Raw genomic sequence first — 9,245 nt, 5'->3', positions numbered from 1 at the left:
TTAAATAGATACTTATGTACCTAGAAATGATTTTTGGAAAAAATAAAGAGCAATCTATGAGGCAGCTACAGTTCAAATTTGACCCGTTTCCTGCTGAATCGGCGGGAATTTGTCTTTTTCACCAGAGGTGGATCAAGGCTTTTGACACCCAACCATTTGGTCAATTATACATGAAATATGACCTAATAATTTAGAAAATTGATTTGGTCCAATTTTGCAACAAATATATGGTAGGTCCTTCATAAAAAAGCTCACTTTGGGCACTCAAAGAATGGAAAATTATTATTTGTGCAAGGAACATGAAAGCCCCCCCAAACCAACATTGTTTGTCATCCCAAGATACACACATGTGCACAATATTGACTCATTTTAACAAAGTATAAAAGGGTGTCGTGTTAAATGTTTATCCGAAATAGGAGGTTAAAAAAACAATACTACATAAGCTTCATTCTGATTGGTGCAATCAGTCATGGCATGGATTGATGACATGGCAAACATCTGTCCATCCATACATCATCCATCCGTCCGTCGATCCATCCAACCAACCGCAGCAAACCCCCTCCCCTCTCTCTCTCTCTCTCTCTCTCTCTCTCTCTCTCTCTTGTGAACCCCACCCAACCCGTCGTGCCCTCCTCTCTCTCTCTCAAACCGAACCCTAGCGCTCCACCCCTCACTGCCTGCCGCCACCTCCGGCGACCTCAGGCGGGAATCGACGACCGACGAGATCCGTGCGCGTGCGGCGAGATCCATCTCTCTCTCACACGAGAGGGAAAATCCCCACGACTCCTCCTGCTCCTCCTCTCTGGATCGATCCCCTCCAACCCACCTCTTCCCCCTCTCTGGATCGATCCCCTCCAACCCAGCCGCCGCCGCCGCAGACCTCCCCCAACCCCGGCCTCCTCCATCGCCGGCGACCCCTTCTCTTCCTTCCCCAACCCAACCACCTCCAGCAGCAGATCCATGCAGGACAGATCTGAGCTCCACTACCTCCGTTGCTCCCTTTCCCCCAGACCAGAGCTTCCTCTTGCGTTCTGGCACCTCGCCGGCGTGGCTCCGCGTTGCTCCGGCGACTCAGGTGAGTCCCTCCATTTGTCCTCGTCACATATCTCCCTCCCTCTCTTCCTCACCTCATCTTGTCTCCCTTGCAGATCCAACACGCCGTCGTTGCTCGAGCACCGGGACGCCATCGACGGGAAGTCTTCCTCCTCACCTCATCTTGTCTCCCTCACATGAACGATGCAGCTTCACCGCTACCCTGACGCCATCAAGGTCAGACCCCCAATCATCTCCTCTCCTTTTCATTTTCTTCTTCCCCTTACCTTCCATTCCCCTCCCCGATGTGCAGGAGCAGTTGCACGCCTGCAAGGCTGCAACATCACCAACTCGACTTGGATGCAGGGAGAGGAGACGCCCAACCATGGGCAAGCTCTACGTCAGCATCTGCCTTTGTAGCTTGGCCTAGGGTTAGCTGAATGCTCAAGACATGGATAGTTCTGGGGGATGGTGATTAGGGACTGTTTTACAACACATCATCCTCTGTTTTTACACGTTGTTGTAGAAGAAAATACTTCTACTTATTGCAAGTCACGACTGTCATGCGTATGTTATGAATTCAGAAACTATAACATGTTTTTTCCCATGGTGAAGGAGTAAACTGAACAATTAAGTTGCTAATTCAGTATGTGAGTTGCATCATACTGTACATGAATGCTAGCTGAATATCAGTTCTGTATGTTACTTGGTGCATAACTTTTACTTATTTGCAAGTCGTAGCTGCCGTGCACCCGTTATGAATTCAGAAACTATAACATCAATTCGTCAGCAGCTTTTTCTTAGTGGAGTTGCTAATTTGGCGTTGGAAAGCTTGCTTTGCACATATCCCATTGTACATAATTAATACTGGATTAGTAACTTGCTTTTGTACACATGCCAGCGGGATGTTCTCTAGTTTCTCTAAATCCAGTGATTCAAAACTTCAATGTAGTCATTTTACAATGCACCATGGTTTCTTGTTTCTGTTGTGAAAGTAATGTCAATGGTGTTGCACAGCTCTGAATAAAAATGCAAATGGCTTGTGAATGTCAATGAACTTACAATGTCAGTCTCTTAGAGTTGTTTATGCAACCTAATATTGTTGTAAAATCCTTTCCTTGAGCTGCAGTTGATGTGGTGGTCTGCTGTTGTGGATGATGCATGCAGGGGCTGCTGGAGAACACGGAGAAGGATAGGGTCCGGAGGCTGATAGGCTCAAGCCTCTCGTGGAGCCATGATTTTCCCAGTTGATGGATCTTTCCTGTGCATGCTGGCATCCAGGTCGGCAACGCGTGCTGGGAACTTTACTGCCTCGAGCACGGCATCCAGGTTCGTCATACCCCATCTCCCGCCTCTCGCCCCTTCTCATGTCGACTCGTATGCGGTTTCTCAGATGTGTTGATTGGTTGGAGAGGGTTTCCCGTCATGGATCTTCTCTGGTTTGGAATATTTAGGCTGTAATTGATGCGCGATTTGAGCTGTGATGGGATTACTCGATTACCTTTCCGTGTAGGTCTAGTTGTTTTCACGCGAGGATTCGGCAATTAGTGTTCGATCCGCGCGACCCTTCTGAATTGGTCAGGAACATGAATTGTTCGTAGTCCCTAATTTAAGTCTCCGACCTGTGATGTTTAGTCATTTCGTTTTGTATTTTAGATCTGATATGCAATTGGAGTCCTAGGATCGTATTTTTCAGGAGAAATGAATACACTTCTGCACTAGTTTAGTTGCCACTTTTGTGTGAAATCTCAGATCTACTTAGGCCATTATCATGCTTTCCATGGTCAGTTTTGATGTGTTCTGAAATTATGATCTGCATCCAACTAAACACCTCATTGTTCCCTGCTGTAGCCTGATGGCCAGACGAACGGTGACAAGACCATCCGGTGATTCGCTGCTTGCAAACAACAGCTAGTAAATCGGTCACCGTGGGAGCGGGGACATGAGATTCAGAGAAGAGATGCTGCTGCCTGCCTATACTAGTTCATATGTATCCAGCCGCCTAGATCTACCATACTCACCTCATTTCATTGTGCTACTAGTAGTTCCTAGGCCATTAGCTCCTGTTTGCTTTTTTTGCTGCACAATGCTTATTTTGCTGCTAGTGTCCATTTAGCAGTTTTTTTACTATGTTTTGGCCTAGTTTTGTTCACGTGTATAATAAGCATCCTGAATGCTCATTTAGCAGTGTATTAATAACACTGCTAGTTTTGTTCACGTGTATTCAGATTAATACACTGTGTTATTAAACTGCACAATGCTCATCCTGTTGGCTACTTGTCGATGTTCTCCGCATAACTATAGGCTGCCATGTCTTTTCCACTTTCCTTTTCGCTTTCTGTAATGCTAACTTGACGGTAACCCTATAGTTTGTTGGCTGTTGCAACCCAGCAGCGGCGCTTCCATTTTAACGCATGTACTAGTGTGCTAAAACTTGCAAAAGGCACAAATCTTGAGCTTTCTTTATCGGCTTGTTGCTGCTGCTCCTTGTGTACAATGATTGATGTTGCTCTAGTTAGTGTTGTAGAGGAAGAAAGAGGATGTATTTATATTACTTGCTTCTGCCGCTTATATATAGACATGTATGTATGTTTACTTCATTTCTTCCTTGTCTCTCCGATCCCCTCCATATGAATTTGTTTGTTCGATTTGGATTAGCAGGCTCGTCCCTGGACCAGATGTTCAAGTACAGCCCCATCCACCACATCGACCTGGAGTCAGGTATGTACTCGTCTTGTTGAACAAATCGGACAGATGCTTCATGGCCTAATGCCTGATGCTAAGCGTTAATACATGGATCTGTAGCGGTCCAGATGAAGAGCGTGATTTGATTTGTTTGGGTTTGAATTGATCGTGTGCGTGTGTGTGTGTGTGTCTACAGGGGAGCATGCTTAAGTTACTACTGTACTGTTCTTTTATGTCCTGCTACAGTTTGACACTATTAATTAGGCTTGCTGGACACGTCATGGTACAAGCCTTTGTCTTTTTTAGCAGTGTTTATCTACTGTAAAGTACTATTAATTAGGATACAGCAGTAACTATAACAGCAGTAACTGTTTGGAGAAATGACTCCAAACAGAGTTGCATAATTACCAATGATACATTTTTTTCTAATTTTTGCATGAGAGCAAACTCGTGTAGCTAGCTGGACTATGCAGCCATGAATCAGGAAGTAGCATATTCAGATTTGCTAATAGAAAAAATGTAATAAAAACTTTAAATTTTTCTGTTAGAGATAGCAGTATCGATTGTACCTGTTAAACAAACATCAATTCTTCCTGGAATGTTTGTCTATCAGCTAGTATGATGGCATATTAACATCTTTCTCAGGGTGCTAGAGTCACATACTCTTGGGTTCCATGTTAAAACAAACTAATGGCTATATATCTTAGTAATATTAAACAAAGCTATATATATGGTTGTTGATGATATATCTTAGTAATTTTAGTTTTGGATGTGTCCAATGCAAACATTACTATCAACTGTCAAGTTGATTCTAAAATGTCTCATGAACTCCATTATTCTGTTATTTATTGTTAAATATGCTGTTAGATCTACTTCTATTTTGTTCCTAAATATTTTGTTTTGTAACGTGCAGATGCTGGGCTTTCATGTTTCTTCGTGAGCATCAGTACAAAGAAGTCGGAGGAAGAATAGTTCTAGCTCATTGGAGCTAGTTCTGAGAGTAATGGAGTCCTTTATGCTGCTCCTATTTGTATGTGTGTTATATGATGTAGCAGAATCTGGCTCATGTGATTGTACACTTGTGGAGCTTGTTATCTGATTGTAAACTTGATGCTGATCACATTTGTATGTGTGTTATATGATGTAGCACTTTGATGGTTGATAACATTTGAAGTATTTCATGTGTTCGGTGTGCCAATTTAAATACTAGGTATTTAAATTGAAGAATATTGCCCCGACGGCTAGGACCTAGTACTAGAACCTGACAATGGGGACCCACCTGACTAGTGAACCCACTCTATAAAAAAAGAAAACATGAAATTGTTGAGACAAAAAGGCTATGGCCCAGAAATAAAAAGGCTGCAACGTTGGGCTTGATCCATGAAGCTGACAAAAAATTCATAGGAAAAATATATATAAATGGGCTGAATTAATGGGCTCGGCTCATATAAACACCGAATTGGACCGGGCTGATTCTTGTGCCACATCAGCTTGCCACGCTGGATGCCTACGTGGTCTGGGGAGGCTAGTAGTGACCAAAATTTTGGTCGAAGAACCAACGACCTTTTATAGAAGGTCGTTAATTTCAGTTTACGACCGCCAGCTTTTGACCTTCTGTTTTTGGTAAAAAAAGGTCGCAAATGAAAAACAGTGACCTTTCAGCGGCCAATAGTGAGGGTCGCAAGTTGACATATTTCTTGTAGTATAGGTAGTCATACCATATGTGCTCCTGTATAGTATGCCATACGTAGAGCTTTGACCGTGCAGCAGTTTTGTCTAAGTAGTGCTGCAGCAGTTTTGTCTAAGTAGTGCTGCACGTCGTCCTATTAGTGGCTCACCCACGATCTCGCTTGGCTGCGGCCAACACCTTGTATAACCTCGCAGCCTCGAGCATAATCGATGTGTGTTGTGTTCATTCTCATCCTCCTCCGTAACATGGTATCAGACGCCCCGAAACTGCTCAACCCTTTTGCGCAGGCTCCCGGTTCTTCTTCCGCTTCCGCCATGGACGACAACCCCGTCCTCTCCCTGCTCCTCTGTCAACGGTGCCGCTGGCGTTCTCGACGCGGCCGCCGGCGTCCTCGATGCCGCGCCTTTTCAACAGGCTGCACCCGTCGCCCCGCCCGCCGTCCAGCCGGTCGCTCCACCACCCTCTCTGTCTGTCCCCGCCGCCGTCCTCCAAACCGTCGACATCCGCCGTCACGTCCCCGTCGTCCTGGACCTGCTCGCCGGCAACTACTCGCAGTGGCGCCACTTCGACACGGTGGTCGGCATGTTCGGCCTTAGCGCGCACGTCGACGCCGCGGCGGTTCCTCGTCCCCGCGACCCCGAGTTGCAGATGGCCGATCACACTGTCGTGCATTGGCTGTACTCCACCATCTCTCCGGAGCTCCTGGAAGCCGTCATGTAGCTGGAGGACATGGCCCTGACCGTGTGGCGCGCCGTCGACGACATCTTCCGCAACAATCAGTTGTCGCGCGCTGTCTATATCGACGCCGAGTACCACGCCATCGTCCAGGATGACATGACCATGATGCAATACTGCACCTGTTAGAATTAATCCGAGGCCACCATCGATCTACCAAGGACCAAGCAATCACACAAGCACGACACCAAGATTTGTTAACGAGGTTCACCATCATGGCTACATCCCCGAGGCCTGACTACGGGCGCTCCTTCCCGTGACACCGTCACAATACCGCACCCTAGCTGCCCGGGCACCGGCACACGCCGCCGGCTCCCCCGCATGCCTGTGCTATTATGTTGGCATAGGTTACATCGTGTGTCTACCCCCACAATATATGAGAGGCCTAGGATACAAGTGTCCTACTAGGGTACGGCTCCATATCTTATCTAAACACAATACTACCCAGAGTCCAACTGTAACCTACCTTGTACACTATATTCGACACAACTCTAACAAACTCCACATTGGCGAATATTCTCCACCACCTTGAATTCGTCAATGCGTCAAACTTTCATGTACATTGGACTTGAGCTTATCCCGTGAGTACCGCTGCTACTCCAAAGACTCTATATGACTCCACCTGCAACTTGTAGTCCCTTCTTTTCTTCACCACAGTCAACACTCGAGCAAAATTAATTTCCTTGTTACTCTAGTTTGTGCTCCTAACTTCCAGAGTATCTGTCCAACGCCATCACACACTGATCACTGACCTACGTGAAAGTGAACAACCCACATATTGGGTGTCACTCATAAGAGTTACCTGAACTCAACATCATCGCTCCTTTCTTGACCGCCTGTCTGAAACTTGAAGGAATTTCACCATTGCTTGTAGTCATCCCGAGTCAAATTCACAGTTGTCTCACCACATGTATGACCACCAGAGCCCTGGCCCGTCTCCATGTCCCGTGCACGCCGCACGCCTCGCCGCTATTAGCGCGCCGAGCCTCCGTTGTCCCGGTCGAGCCTCAAGGGCCGCGGACCCACACCACTCAACCCCCATGCAGTGTTCCACCGATCATCACCGACCGATGACGAGTTTTACGCTTCCATCAAACCACTGGGCTCCAGTCCGAATTACGTGTCCCTCGCTTTTCCCGCTGAATAGGCTTCGACTCTCTGTGCACTTACGCCGTAGCCCCTCAATCAGCACCGAGTGAAATCCTCCAGACTCCAGCTCCACCTTCAACATGACTCCATGGTGGTTGTACGTGCCACCCTCCCACGCCCTGTCGACTTCAAGCACTCATGTGCACCGTCTTGAATCAACCCCGCGCCATAGTCTGTCGAAGCCGCACAAGCCCTCAGGCCTGCACCATGTGTTTCCACGCCCCAGAAGTCGGCCACCATCAGCATCACGCTCCTATGTCGTCGTCGCTGAAATCACCACCGTCTTCTGCTTTGATCGACAACCCCGTCGATCCGTCAGACAGTCCAGTCCGACCCAGCCGAAATTATCCGATTGCAACCGTGCTTCACCTTGCGTTGTGTCTGCCCCGCACTTCTATGCATTGCTAGACACCGTGTGTGTGCATGATCTTGCCAATGACACACTCGAGACTCCTTGAGCTATAACCGAGACCATTGCCATCCATACACAAACTGTGTACCAACGAAGAAATCCAAAAGTAGTCCCTTGGAGCTTTTCTGTGAGCACGTACCAAAACTGCAAATCGTCACTCGTAGCTCCTAGTTACTTTTCTTTTTCTTCACACTTGATGGCAATCCATGTCACTGTTTGACTCCCTCTAGTCCCGTCCTTGTGCCATTTCTTTTTTTTAACAACAAATCTCACGAACCAGCCTTGCCACGATGCACCGTCGACCTGCAGCTTGCACGCCTTCGTTCCAGCTCAGCTTGGGCCTCTCGCAGACGGCCTCGCCTAGGCCTGCTGCCAGGCTGCACGCGCCTAGCGCCTCCACGACTGGGCCACGTTGGACCTCGACCCTGCAGGACGCCTGCGTCAGCCCCTGTTGTCTGACTGCTGCGCGCCCTTGCCAGCCGCCGCCTCGTGTTATGCCACCGGTTGGCCGAAAACCGATCGGACGATCACCAAAGCCACCGATACCCTGCCAATTTCCGCTGACTCTGCCTGCGTTCCCGATTGCTTTGTGACACGAACAGAAACTTCCGCCGCCCATCGATCTTTTCTGGTCTAGATCTCGACCACCGCCGATTCGACGAATTTTGCTCCACCTCTAGATCAACAACCACAACCTCAAATTAAACTTTGCTTTAATACCACTTGTTAGAATTAATCTGTGGCCATCATCGATCTATCAAGGACCAAACAATCACACAAGCACAACACCGAGATTTATTAACAAGGTTCACCATCATGGCTAAATCCCCGGGGCCTGACTATGGGCGCTCCTCCCCGTCACACCGTCACAATACTACACCCCGGCCGCCCGGGCACCAGCACACGCCACCGGCTCCCCCGCGTGCATGTGCTATTATGTTGGCATAGGTTACATCGTGTGTCTACCCCCAATATATATGAGAGGCCTAGAATACAAGTGTCCTACTAGGATATGAATCCATATCTTATCTAAACACAATACTACTCAGAGTCCAACTGTAACCTACATTGTACACTATATTCGACACAACTCTAACAACACCCGTCTCAAGAGCTTCGCCGACCAGCTTCGCGACCTCGTCCAGCCGGTGACGGACTCCCGTCAGGTCTTTCGCCTCCTCCGCGGTCTCAACCGCCAGTATCACTCTGTGATCCCCCACATCACCTCCTAGGACCCGTTGCCTTCCTTCCTTCAGGTGCGCTCGTTTCTCCTCTTGGAGGAACATCGCGCGGAGCAGAGGGCTCGCCTGCAGTCCGCCCACGCTCTCTGGGCTGGCCGCGGTCCCTCGACTCCGCCGGCCCCAACACCAGCACTGGCACCCCGCACCAGCAGGCCATGTTCGCCGCCCCCAACGGCTACGGTGCTCCGGGTGGCTCGCCTCCTGGTTAATTATGGTGCCCCTGGCGGCCCTTGTCCAGGCTACGGACCGCCTCCCTCCTACGGGTCGCCGGGCACTAGCTCGTCGACCGCACCACCGGCGA

General features: G+C 48.5%; 1 long non-coding RNA gene across 1 annotated transcript; it reads left to right on the top strand.

The window, feature by feature from the left end:
* Positions 1-622: 622 nt before the first annotated feature.
* LOC109782911 (uncharacterized) lies at positions 623-4,880 on the top strand. The gene is made up of 6 exons (XR_002237590.3): positions 623-1,075; positions 1,149-1,269; positions 1,346-2,361; positions 2,884-3,022; positions 3,694-3,753; positions 4,631-4,880. It is a non-coding gene; the product is annotated as an uncharacterized lncRNA (long non-coding RNA).
* The last annotated feature ends 4,365 nt before the right edge of the window (positions 4,881-9,245 follow it).

This window comes from Aegilops tauschii, chromosome 2, assembly GCF_002575655.3.
Source record: "Aegilops tauschii subsp. strangulata cultivar AL8/78 chromosome 2, Aet v6.0, whole genome shotgun sequence".
Taxonomy (NCBI): domain Eukaryota; kingdom Viridiplantae; phylum Streptophyta; class Magnoliopsida; order Poales; family Poaceae; genus Aegilops; species Aegilops tauschii.
The sequence above is the reverse complement of the archived record's forward strand: the minus strand, read 5'-3'. Positions and strand labels throughout refer to the sequence as shown.